The sequence below is a fragment of the Oenanthe melanoleuca genome, chromosome Z (genome assembly GCF_029582105.1).
Source record: "Oenanthe melanoleuca isolate GR-GAL-2019-014 chromosome Z, OMel1.0, whole genome shotgun sequence".
Classification (NCBI taxonomy): Eukaryota; Metazoa; Chordata; class Aves; order Passeriformes; family Muscicapidae; genus Oenanthe; species Oenanthe melanoleuca.
Window position 1 is genome coordinate 30,260,940 of NC_079362.1, and position 12,800 is coordinate 30,273,739.

Genomic DNA, 12,800 nt, shown 5'->3' on the forward strand with positions numbered 1-12,800 from the left:
TGTCTGCATGGTGTAAGTAACTCCATCAACAAATATGAGAGCTCCCTCCGGATGGTAACTTCTCATGGAAATATACAAAAGTTAATGTGATGGCAGCTCTCTGTTTCATTTATTTCTATTACTACATTTCTACTACTCCATACTCTGTATCCACCCAGGCGAAGGACAAGGAAGGCGGGAGTCCTTTTTCTTCTTGCATTAAGTTGCCTTAGATGCTATAAACACTGTGCAACTTTGTAAAAATTTCAGGAATTATCTGCTATGGCCGCACACACAACCACTACACCAAATACTCTGTAGCCTTTCAGCTGTTACTTCACTTTTCTGTAATTGTGACAATCACATTAGCAGGACTGAAGTTGTTCAGTTGAAGTCAACACTGGAAAATATTCTCTAGCCCACATACAGAAAACACCAAGTCTTTGGGATATTTAAACCATTTTAGATATTCAACACGTCAACAGGAGTTGAAGTATTGAATCCCAAGATTTATAAAATCCCAAGATTTGTAAAAGAATCTTTCAGAGTACAGGCCTTGACTTCCTTGACTTTTAAGAAAATGGAAGGGGAAGCATGGGGGAGAGAGAGTAAGAAACAAAACTTGAAATGTTCTTACTTAGCTTCAAAATGACCCAACTGGGAGTACAAGAGCCAGATGCTGTTTTCTGCTCACACAGCTCCTTCCCTAAGCCTTTGAGATATATCACCTAACTAATCAGAACAGCTTTTATGAAGCAGTAATGTGCAGAAGTGCCCCATGAAAGACACTGTAATTTACAATCAAATGTGCTCTTGCTGGGGAATGAAGGAAAGATTTCAAGGGAAGATCAGCTTGGTTTGTTAAGTGTTTTGGCAAGTTTTCTGCATCTGTTTTTCATCAGCGCTTTGCCACTGAACTGTAAGAAAAAAATTATCATACATCCACTCCCTTTTTGCTCTGCGACATGGGGAGTCCAGTTACAGAAAGAAGGAGAACCAGTTTTTTGGAAAGGTGAATCACTTCACCTGTGTGAGTGGGGTAAAGCTAAGGTACGAGGCAACCTCGGGCTGCACACAAAATGGTAAAAAATCAACCTTGTAAGTCACTATGTGTGTCTTCGTGGTGAATGGAAATTAAAAGGTGGTGGGGAAAGGTGCTTTAAAGTGAGTGACAGGCAGCAGAGGTCAGGCTTAGGTAGGGGTATTTACTGTAAAGCCCCCATGACTTCCCTTGTTTTAGAGAAAGTATGGAAGAAAGTAGATTGAGAAAAAGCTAGACACAGTTAGTGAAAAAGTTAAAGGCTTACCAGACTAGATAATGCCTGGGTGTGGTCATTTTTGAATTATGGGAGTAGTATTTCTTCCATTACTTTGAAATCCCCTGTAGTCTTTTATGACACAATAAGCGTATATAATCCGAAATTTTCATAATTACTTTCTGACCTCTCTTACTGAAGAAGTCTTTCTAACAGTTCCCATAATTTTCCCTCTTGCTTGTTTGCCCCAAACTTCTGTTAAAAAACAAAGCAAAAACCCCAAACAAACAAAAACCAACAAAACCAAAAACCAACCAACCAAAACAACAACAACAACAAACCACTTGAAAATCTTCAAGAAAGTGAGTACATTTGTTCTACTGAACTCAAAATCTCCCTGTGGTATGGATTATCTTTTTGGACCTGAATTCTGCAGCTCCTTGCACTGTCACATTCTAAGGATCCTAAATATGATAATTAAAATGTAACTAGTGCATGATAATTTAAATGAAAATTGTCACTGAATTTAAGAATATATAATGATAACAGTCCAAAGCACAATAATAATAAACTCCCACCAATTTATTTTATATATGTGCATAATTAAGAAAACTTGCAAAAATGGGATAGTAACATTTGGACTTCTAAAAGTACATAAAAATGCATTCAGTGTTGTGTACTGAACAAATGGGAAGTGAATTAGTCAATTTTAAAGTATAACTATTTTTAATTCCAAATCATTTTTATGAAATCATAGAATAGTCAGGGTTGGAAGGGACCTCTGGAATTAATTTATGTCACTTCTTGAAGAAGGTCCAGTTAGATCAGGCTGCTCAGAGATTTGTCAAGTCAAATGTTAGTTTCTCCAGGGTCAGTGACTTCATACAATCTCTTGGCCCTGTTCAGTGCCTGATCTCTCACATGATTTTTCCTAATATCTAATGGGATTTCCCCTGTTCCAGTTCACGTTCAGTGCATGTCATCCTGTTGGTGTTCATCCCTGGGAAGTGTTTGGGTCCATTTCCTCTGTTTCCTCACACCAGGCATTTGTACACAGGAAAAAGTTCTCTCAGTCTCCTCCTTTTTCCCAGGCTGAACCATCCCAGTGAGTCTCATGTGCCCTCAAATGCCCTGTGCTCCATACCTGACCCAAACAGTGATCCTTCTCCAGACTTATCCAGAAAGAAATTCTTCACTGTGGGGGTGATGAGTCACTGGCTCAAGTTACCCAGATAAGCTGTGGATGCTCCATGTCTGGAAGTTTTCAAGACCTGACTGGCTGGAGTTCTGAAGTACTTGGTCTAGAGGGAGGTGTCCCTGTCCATGTCAGGGGATTAGAACTAGATGATCTTTGAGTTCCTTCCAATCCAAACCATTCTGGTTTGTCTTCACAGCAGTCTTTGTGCATTGACTGCCTCACCCAGCCTGGTATTACTGCCATATTTCCAAGACTGCCATTCATCTCATGATCTGCATCACCAAGACACACATTGATCAATGCTGTGACACTTCCTCCTTGCCTCCCAGATTTTTGTTCAGTAGTTACAGGCCTGGGAATGAATAGTCTGCCTGCTGCTGACACAGAGCACAAAGTTTCAGCCACTCCCATCCCACTCTCCAAAATACTCCACATGCCCTCATGTCCTCACTTCTCCCTTTACTCTGTGGCTTGGCCTCAGTGAGGCCTCTCAGCCTCACTGAGATCCTGTTCCTCCTTCCTAATGTTACACCATCTGCTCATCTACTCTGACACTCTTGAAATTACTTTTTCAAACATGGAACATGACTAAAATTCAGAAGAGTCATATCTTCCTCATCACCTTTACCACATGAACCTGAGTCAGTGGACTCAAGAAAATATTTGTATCATTTGGCAGTTTGACCTTGTCCATGTATGAACATTTTAATATGTCTATGTGTGACACACAAATCCTGTGAGTGCCTTCTAGAGAAAAATCTCCCCAAATCCACAGCAAGTGCCATGTGTCACTGTAGGCATTTCAAATAAAGATTGATGTTCACATCACAAATATTTCTAAAGAACATCTGCCTTCACATTCATATGAAGAGAACAGTATTATGGTCTCTCCAAGATGCTTGAGGTTTTTGTTGAGTGCAAATCCTATCAAGAGATGCTTCAATACTATTAAGCTTCCCACCTTAGACAAAAAGCAATAAATAATGCATGAAATAAGCCATCATAGATATAAATCAAATTACTTTTTTAATGCCCTTCTGAAATGCAAACATCTGCTTGCTGCAGGGGTGGCTGTAACTCATTGTTTGGCTATTAGTAATCAGGCTGTGTTTGCTTGACTCTGAAGAACTCAAATAAAAGGGCAGTTCCTACACACCCTGGCAGAGTTATTGGCAGGATTATCTTCCATGGCTCTGTAGATGGGACTCAGCCATTCAGACACTTGAGTGTAAGGGCTACTCCTAAAACATCATGCCTGCATGCAGAAAAGATCCCTCTCCAGTCTGTAGCTTAGGGGCAGGAGAAAATGTTCCAACAATTACCAGGAGATTATTCAATGTAATAAAACCAAAGCTCACAGTTCAAGCTCCATCCTGTGCTCATAGTCTAAGCTGACACAGATAAGTAACTGTTATGGAACCAAGAAATGTTTTATCAGCTAGTAACTCAGATATGGATTTTAATTCCAGTGTTTATCTTTATGATGAGTATACTGACTGACTGCAATAAATTTTGAATATTTAGATGAAGGCAGGACCACGCTCTTTAGAACCTGAAAAGATGAAGGTCCAGCTACATCTCTCCAGAACTCAAACAAGGTGTTTTTAAAGAATAATCCCTGTCCCTTCAGTTTCATTCAGAGTGAAGCAGACAAGGAAAATTTGTTCATCTGCTGTCATTGAGTATCAGTTTCCAGAACCATTGTTCACTGAGAGTTTGCAGGCCTGGGCCCAGTCTCTGCCATCCATCTCTGACCTGGAGACAAACAAAATTTCCCCATGCCTCAAGAGAAGGCTGCAAACAGTGGCTGATCGTTTTCATTATCTCCTGCCAAAGTACACAGAAAAACGGAGACCTACAGTTCTGAGAGCAGATATGCCAAAAGATTTAACATTTCCTCTTCTGCCTCAGTAACCAAGTAACAAGTAACCTCAGCAACAAGTAACCAAGGCAAACATCTGACCTGAGCGTTCCCCACTCATCTCTAGCCATCAGGTTATCTTCTTTGCACAGCCGCTTTCACTCTGGCCCTCTGTGCCTGTAGAGATGTAAAGTTCTCCCTGAACAAAGAACACCTGACTGAGATGGCAAGTATGATCAGGTCTGTGATAAATGAGACAAGGATGCTGCAGGCCTGGGCTGGGAGGAGAGTCTGGGGAAGGGTGAGCTGAAACAACCACGGATTTATGCAGAGAACAGCATGCTTGGCTTTGTAGAACCTGTTCACATGCTGGCTATTGACAGGACTCCAAGTGAAGGTGGTCGAAGGGCAGTTTAAGATACAGCTGCTTTCACCACCGTTGGGTCAAGGATTGTCACCTTCTCTATTTGGAAGAGTTGTGTTGCATTCTATTTTTTTTTTTCTCTCCCCTTTTGCCATAACATTTAGAGTCAGGGTGATAAAATGTGTGGTTTCTGTGGGCTATATTACAAAGGTCAAGAGTTAAAATTAATGGGCTTGAGGAGGTGATTTGAAAATACCGTGAAAAACCTTCTAGATTTTCTTTTTCACTCCCCACCCACAGTGACCTGCTTTTACAAACAGGCTGCCAGTGGTAACAGACTACTTCACATTTCTGAAGTGTATGTCATTAAAAACAACAAAAAAATCCTTCCTTGTATATTTAAGTGCAAGTTCCATGGTTTAGTTTATTCACTGCCAGAATGATGTAACAGCTCATCTCCTATGTCAAGAGCCATAACCTACTACAGCACTGACTTTCTCTGAGCACAGGGAGAATTCGGGACAAATTAAATTAATCTCCTCCAGAAACACAGTTAAAAACACACTTTTAAGATTTTTACTCTCATCCTTGACGTAAGAGGGATATTGTCCCTTCCTCAAACTAGCAGGGGCAATGAAAAATAGAACTCTCTGAAGAAGAGGGTAGCAGAAGAGGTAAAAATCTCTTCTAATAGCTTCAAGTCCAGTAAATCAGCTTCAGGTTGCCCTGAGTAGCCTTCTTAGTGAGATAGTCTTCTGCTCAAAAAAATTACCTGTACATACATTTCTGAGCAACCATTTCTATGTCCATTTTACCAGTCCTAGGTCCCATGTAAAAAGTTTGTCCAGTGACAATGAAACTGAGATTTCAATATTATGCAAAATCCATCCCCCATTTTCATTAAATTTAGTAATTTTCAATTCCTGTTATCAAGGTATGAGAGTATGGAAGAGATAGAGTTAAAATGCTACCTTACCTGTCTTAAAAAATCTCTTCAGAGCTAAATAAATAGCTATGTTTTATATACTCAATCAAGCACTTTATTGTCATATGAATATTAAACAGAAGACAAAATTTTGTCTTTATGAAAGCTTGAAAAATACTAAGAAAACAAGTTGAAGATAACAGGGAAATGGCATTAAAAATAAATCAGTGTTTCAAGAGAACCCCTAATATAACTGAAGCAAATTTCTGTCTTAATGTAAAGAATTCGTTTGTTCTCCCAAGAAGCTGAACTCTGTCTGTGCCTCTTATTTTTGTGAGTATGAACTATGCTGCATATTTATTTGATGTTGTCTTCTGCCATCTTCCTCTATATATCCTACCTTATGGGAAAAGGCCAGGGGCAAGTGGGGACTGTCAGATTTTTTCAGGTACTTGCTGATGAGTTAGATGGAGCATTGTTTTCACCTTTCATTCAGTATTGGTGAAAAACTAAGTGGAAGTTCTGTGAAAGGAAAGGAGCTTGCTCTTATTCCATGCTTGCAAAAACCCAGGCTTCTGAACATGGGAGATTTTGGCTCAGTAACTTCAGACATGCTACTCAAGGCTGGATAATTTAAACCTAACTTCTAGTCAGATGCTGATTTACCTAATGCTCCAGTGTCTGCTCCTTAGAGTGAAATCCAAAAGGCCAGCAACAGCAAAAGGTCCCTGCATGTTGAAGCAGAAGAGTGAATACTCATGGGAGGAGGTACGATAAAACCAGCTGCTGTGCAAGAAACCACCTTCAGCTTGGCAAACATGGTAGAGAAAGATGTGACTGAAATCTCACTCCTTTCTCAAAAGCAACCTTCAGGCTCCCAGCAACGACTAGGCATCCTTGAAGACACAGGGCCTGGGGTCTTCCTCTGCAGGTGAGCACTGGTCTTCAAAAAGAACTGACCCAAGCAGAAGTGGTCCCTGCAGTGAGCCTTTAGGCAAGGTGCTCTAGGGCTGATCCAGCTTTCCTCATTTCCTCACAGGAATCATTTGTGGCAAAGGTTTGTGGTAAAGCTAAGGATTTACCTGAAGTGTTCAGCCCTCCTGTCTCTTTCAACAGGATGCTGACACAGCTACCTGAAGAAATTAACTGAAGTATCCCAAAGCTCTGCATTAAACAGCACCAATTGACAGGAGATTTTTGCCTCTGGTCTCCTGCCTTGACCACTGAAACCCATTGGTTTTGTGGTAGAAATTAGGTTAAAGTTTAACTGGCATTCCAGTAGTTTGTATTAACATTGCAGCAGTATTGCCCTGAGATTCTTGCACTTGGAAGAAGTTCTTCCCTTGCTCAACAGATATTCAGTATTTAACAAGGGGGTAATGTAGTTCAAAAAACAGAGGTGAACATTCGTATTTAGCAGCAACAGGACTTCCCCACACATTATTTCCAGGCCACAGAAGTAAGCATGTGATTTATGTGTAGGCAGAATAGTTAATGGTTAGACTGGATGGCAGCTACTTATGATACTACACTGGAAAATTACAGGATATGAATATTTTTCTCTGGGTTTTGTTTGTTTGTTTCTTTGTTTGTTTTGGTTTGTTTTGGTTTTTGGTTTTTTGGTGGGGGTTTTTTTTTTTTGGTTTTTTTTGGTTTGTTGGTTGGGTTTTTTTGGGTTTTTTTGGGTTTTTTTTTAGTAGGTTTCTAGTTTTTTTCCCCCACCAACTCCTGGGAACACCAGCTTACCCTTTTTAGAGTCCTCAAATTTTTTAGACCTGATAAAGCTATAAAATTCTCAAATAGGTGTTTGTTCAGTCATTGTTTTTCTTTTTTGTTTGCCTACTTAATGTATTTATTACTATCTGTTTTTTGGTATTACTCACACTTAATAGGATGGAGTAGGATTTTGCCAGTAATAACAAACTTCCCATGTTTTTCCCAACATTTCTGCCAAATGTGCACAGAAGTCTGTCTGATGGATGTCCAATGAATGCTGGTGGTCTATAACCACAATTTCTCAAACAGTACAGAAAGAAGACTACACTGGAATACCTTTGATGTGGTAGCAAATAAAGTATTTATTTTCTAGGATGAAATAATAGGCATTCTTCTAATCATGAACACAAACTTTCTGAAGAGTAAACAAAGATATCTGCTACTCGGTGCAGTGGGACCACATGAGTACCCCAAAATCTGATAATACCTTCTAAGTCTAGTCAGCAATGGTACTTCTATTTTTGTCTCTGTGATGCAATGAATTTGTTGTATGCAGGAGGATTCCTATGGCTAATGCAGCTGGCACTATATGCATCCCCAACTTCCTGATGCTGCAGGCAACATAGGCTGGAAATGCACCTGCCTTTGCAGGTGAGTTTTCAGGTGTTTGATACTGCAGTGGTAGGAAGGAGTGGGCTGTGTCTCTGTTCCATGCATCCTGCCCACCCAAGAGTGACCTTCCTGCCTATTCCCTGATAGCACAAAATTCACCAAGAAGTTGCCTACAGCAGTAATGGTAGGGTTTGCTTTCACTAAATTCACAGTTCATTTTGAAAATCGCCTGTTTTGGGTTTGTTTGGAGGGTTTTTTTACCTATGCCACCTTTCTTGTAAGAAAAAGTTTTAATTCCATTGCTAAATCTGAAAAGCAAACACATTTTTCACACATGATTTACTCCTAACTGCTTCTCTCATGTTGAGATTCAACAGCCTTGTAGAGAAAAGTCCCAAAGGAATCAAATCTTGACTGTATGCTTCCAAATAGTTCTTTCTCCACCTTTCAAATTCTGGTGGGGTTTATTTTAGTGCAGAATAACTTTCTAAAATTCAGCGGGTATGAAGACCACCCGACTTTCATTACAACTCACCTTAGAGACAGAAATGTCTCAAGCAGCCTGGAACTGGCACACTGAAGAAAGCAAGGTACAGAGGCAAATTTCCAGAGATTTCAACATCCCTGATCCCCTTCTGATACCCACACAGCTGCCTGGGACACACCTGTGTGTCCTTGCCCTGGAGCAGTAACCGTCCTGGGGAGCTGCAGGGATGCACCTCTGCCAAGAGCCCGTTCAGGCTTATCTGCAGAATGACTGGGCAGAATTGCTCATAACTTGAAAGTCCAAGGCTGTGTGAAAGTTTGAAAGAGCTGAGTGAGCCAGGAGGTTATGTGCAGAAGGGAAAATTAGATGGTTGTTATAAAACAGCACACAACAGCAAGATCTTTTAGGATAATGCCATGCTCTAACCTCCTTTCCTTCCTGTTCATTCAGCAGAAGTCATCCTCCCTGCACACTATTAGGATGAAAGTGAAATAAAAATAGCCTGTTCCCAGAAATTCCGTGGACAGCCTTCAGCTGAGCAGGTTTTTTTGTTTTGTTTTGTTTTATTTTGTTCGGGTTTTTTGGGTTTTTTTGGTTTTTTTTTGGTTGGTTGGTGGGTTGGTTGGTTTTGGGTTTTTTGTTTGGCTTTTTTTCAGGAAAAGGGGAGAGGCTGAGCAGAAGAAGGATTTTTCTGAGAAATCCCTTTGCAAGCCTTGCCACCTCAGGAAAAGGTAGCTGCCTGGCTATCTAACATCAGGGTGCTCCATGCTCACAGCTTGCATGCTTTGCCAGCTGCTGAAAGAGTCTCAGTTTCTCTTGTTTGCACACCAGTCCCTGACAGCAGTTCACCAGAGAAACACCACCATTACATGTAAAGCTATGATCCTATTCAAATCACAAAACAGAGATCAGTAAAATTATTTGGGAACTTTCTTACCTTTAGCCATCTAAAAATCAGGAAATAAGGCTACCACAGCTGTTTTGGGTTCCTCTGCATTCAGAGACAGTCACTCTCAGGAAGTAACTCTTCCCATTTGTCTTGAACATTCATTTGAGGGCAATTCTAATATTTTTTAAGACTAGAACAACGTGCTTCCCAGTAACTGTCAATTCCCACGTGTAAGTCCCACTCAATTTAAAGTAGGTGTTTGAGGAACTTGCTAAGAACTAGACACATAACATTCATAAAGCAATAATCACACAAAAATAGTGGTGTCAATTCTTACTACTAATAAAAATACATCTGAAATATATTTTTACTTCAGAAAATGAATATTCAGGCTGTAGAGCCCAGACATCACAAAAAGTTTGTCAGACCTGTTGGCAAGGGTTAGAGCTCTATGTTACTTCTGCAATTATTACAGCAGTTGCAGACTGACTCTGGAAATCTCTGTCCAGTCCTGACATCCATGTTTCAGAGCACATTCTGGCAAAATAAAGCCACAATGACAATCCTTAATCGTGAAGATCTTCCTTTCAATGAGAGTTAAATAAGAGATTTCACCAACTACGACAACAAAAGCTTAAAGACTGATTTGGTAACAGCCTGTCAGCCCCTACATTTGGGGCATGTTTCTGATAGTGTCTGCTTCTTTCAATCAAACAAGTACAGAGACATGATGTCATTTAATTGCTGAAAGTTAAAACTGAACAGAATCAAGCCTACAATAATGATGTACAGTTTTTAAAAATGAAGATGACTGGGTACTAAGATGAGGGTTGGTTGTCTGCCAGTGAAAGTTTCTGATAAATAAAACGGACTTTTCCACATATGCTTCCTTACTGAAGCACAACTGTGGGATTAATGCAGAAATTACTAAGGAAACCTGACAGTCCATCCTGTTTGGAGGTGGTTTTTTTACCCACTTTTCTCCCCATATGCACAACAGTCTCTTTGCCTTAATCTTGAAGGCTCACTGCAGGAGTTCTTCATGCATTTCAGAGGATGGAAAGGAAGATAAAGGAACATGGGGGAAGTATTATAGAATATGTGAGACACTGAAAAGTAACAAATGAATGAGTAATTCTCTAATTGGTTTGCAGCAGAAAACAACACAGTGTTTGAAGCAAGCCACAGTAAAGAGATGTTCTACTTGCTTGATATGACCCTCTTTGATATATGCAATTATTATGATATGTCAGTATTTTTTTTTTCCCTACTAGTAAAATCTGAAGTGAATAAGAGAACAGATGCACAGAAACAACAAAAATTTAGATGGCATCTCAGGACCTCTAGCAGACAGCACTAAAAGATAAGCAAGAAACCTTTCTAGACTTCAAACCACAAAGGAGATACAAAAATTTACTTTTTACCCATTTTCTCTGAATTTCTGGTTCTCCTATCAGCAAAGAAATTGAGAACTATATCCAGACTGTCCAAAAGAGAAGCGTGCCAGGTGCGTTGTTCCCACCATTACACTTCATGTTGAAAGAGGGCTGCAGTGCTTTGGGCATGATTATGGTCACATGGCTCACCAGTCAAAAAAAGATATTCCTGTCCCAATCCGAGGTTACAGCCAAGAAAGAGTTGGAGGTTTATTAGTGGATGGCAGGAACAGCACATATTTCCTCCCTCCAAGTGATTGGAGGATCAGACTCGCATGATCTCTTCTGTGCTGACTCACCAGAGGGCAGCAGCTTTCCAGATGTGATGTTAGCCCATAAAAATGCGAGATATTCCTTTGGCTGTCCCAATCCATCCCTCTTTGTACTGTACTTTGGCTGTCAGCAAACTAATTTTAGCTTCCTTCACTGAAAAGCTAAATATGACAATGTTTTGGAGTAATGACAGGTTGGATTATGTATGTGATGCATGGTTAATCCACAATTCAGTCTCTCAGTTTTGAAAACAGTAGTTTGAACATAATCTCATGCAATTAATTTGCAATGTGTCTGCTACCTCACACAGACAGACTTTTTGGTTACTCCATGGCAAAACTGAGAAGATTTTGCCTTGGTTTGAAAGACAGATGTCTGCTAGGGAAGGCAGAAGCCTCCTTTAGAATGGAAAATGTAAATACCCTCCCTCCAAATTATTATAATTTTGGAATTAAGGGACTCTCAGGTGAAGATATGGGAATAGGAATAACAGTTCTTTACCACTACATGTAACAAGGCAAACAAAACAGCAACAGCTGCAGCATTAACTCCAACCAGAACAGGACCCCAGCTCAGCGCTCGGCCGCGGGCACTTTTCCCTGGGTGCAGTTCCCAGCACAGCCAGCAGGGGCGCTGGTGGCTCCGGGCGGGCAGGGCGGGTGCGATGATCCCCGTGTGGCTGCAGGGGGCGCTGTGGGGCGGGCTGGGAGCAGCGCTGGTGGCGGCCGGGCCGGACAGGAAGGGATGGGAGAGCTTTGGGTCTGAAACCCCTGGGGCAGCTGATCCCAGTGCCCAGACAGGAAGGGATGGGAGAGCTTTGGGTCTGAAACCCCTGGGGCAGCTGATCCCAGTGCCCAGACAGGAAGGGATGGGAGAGGCTTTGGGTCTGAAACCCCTGGGGCAGCTGATCCCAGTGCCCAGACAGGAAGGGATGGGAGAGGCTTTGGGTCTGAAACCCCTGGGGCAGCTGATCCCAGTGCCCAGACAGGAAGGGATGGGAGAGGCTTTGGGTCTGAAACCCCTGGGGCAGCTGATCCCAGTGCCCTGCAGGACTGTGAGGAACACCAAGCTGGGACGGCAGGATGAGCAGAAATCCCGGGGTGGTGGATGGATGTGTCAGCAGCTCCTTGGCAGTAGCTGGAACTGTGGGATGTCCTGGCAGGGCAGGGGTGCAGGGCCCAGCAGCAGAAGAGAAGCAGCTCCCGGCTGGGTCATGGCAGTGTCAGCGAGATCCTCTCCCCAGAGACCAGCCCCACCATTGTCTTCCCAAGCCCAGAGCAAGAGAGCGAGCAGCTGCCCCCCTCTCCTGGTATCTCTGTCCCTCAGAGAGAAACTCCCAGAGAAAAAGAGGTGTAGCCAGATGCTATGTTTCTCTCCTAGCCAATTATTTTGTTTTTCCCAAGTACCCACAAGTTCTCAGTCGTTAATTTCCTAGCAACTTAGGGAAAAAAATCTGTAAGTAAAAGGAAAGAAACCCAAACTCCAAGATATTTTTTTGAGAGATTTTCTACTTTAGCAGTTAGATATATTGCCAGAAGGACACTAACTCTTCCCCACAGTTTGGTACTCTTAACTGAAGGATGAAGAAAATTACATTTATCCCTTACTAAGACAGGCAAAACCCTTAACTTTCAGGAGCATCCCCTGGCAAGGAGAAAGTCTGACCTCTGTGTATGTCCAGTGGTGATTGTGCTTGCAGCTACGTTTCATTACTAGCTTCACTCTGCTTCCAATACCCTCATTTCCCCAGTCAAAATCCTGTTTCTGTCCTAGTGGGGAGGCTGGAAGGGTTTCTGGGAGGCAC

At 41.6% G+C, this 12,800-nt stretch overlaps 1 long non-coding RNA gene across 1 annotated transcript in view; it reads right to left on the bottom strand.

Annotated features, from left to right (window-relative positions):
* LOC130265079 (uncharacterized) overlaps positions 1 to 10,817 on the bottom strand; it is a 40,660-nt gene extending 29,843 nt beyond the window's left edge. Inside the window, exon 1 of the long non-coding RNA XR_008842549.1 lies at positions 10,712 to 10,817. This is a non-coding gene — a long non-coding RNA (uncharacterized LOC130265079). The remainder of the gene's footprint in view (positions 1 to 10,711) is intronic.
* Between the last annotated feature and the right edge of the window lie 1,983 nt (positions 10,818 to 12,800).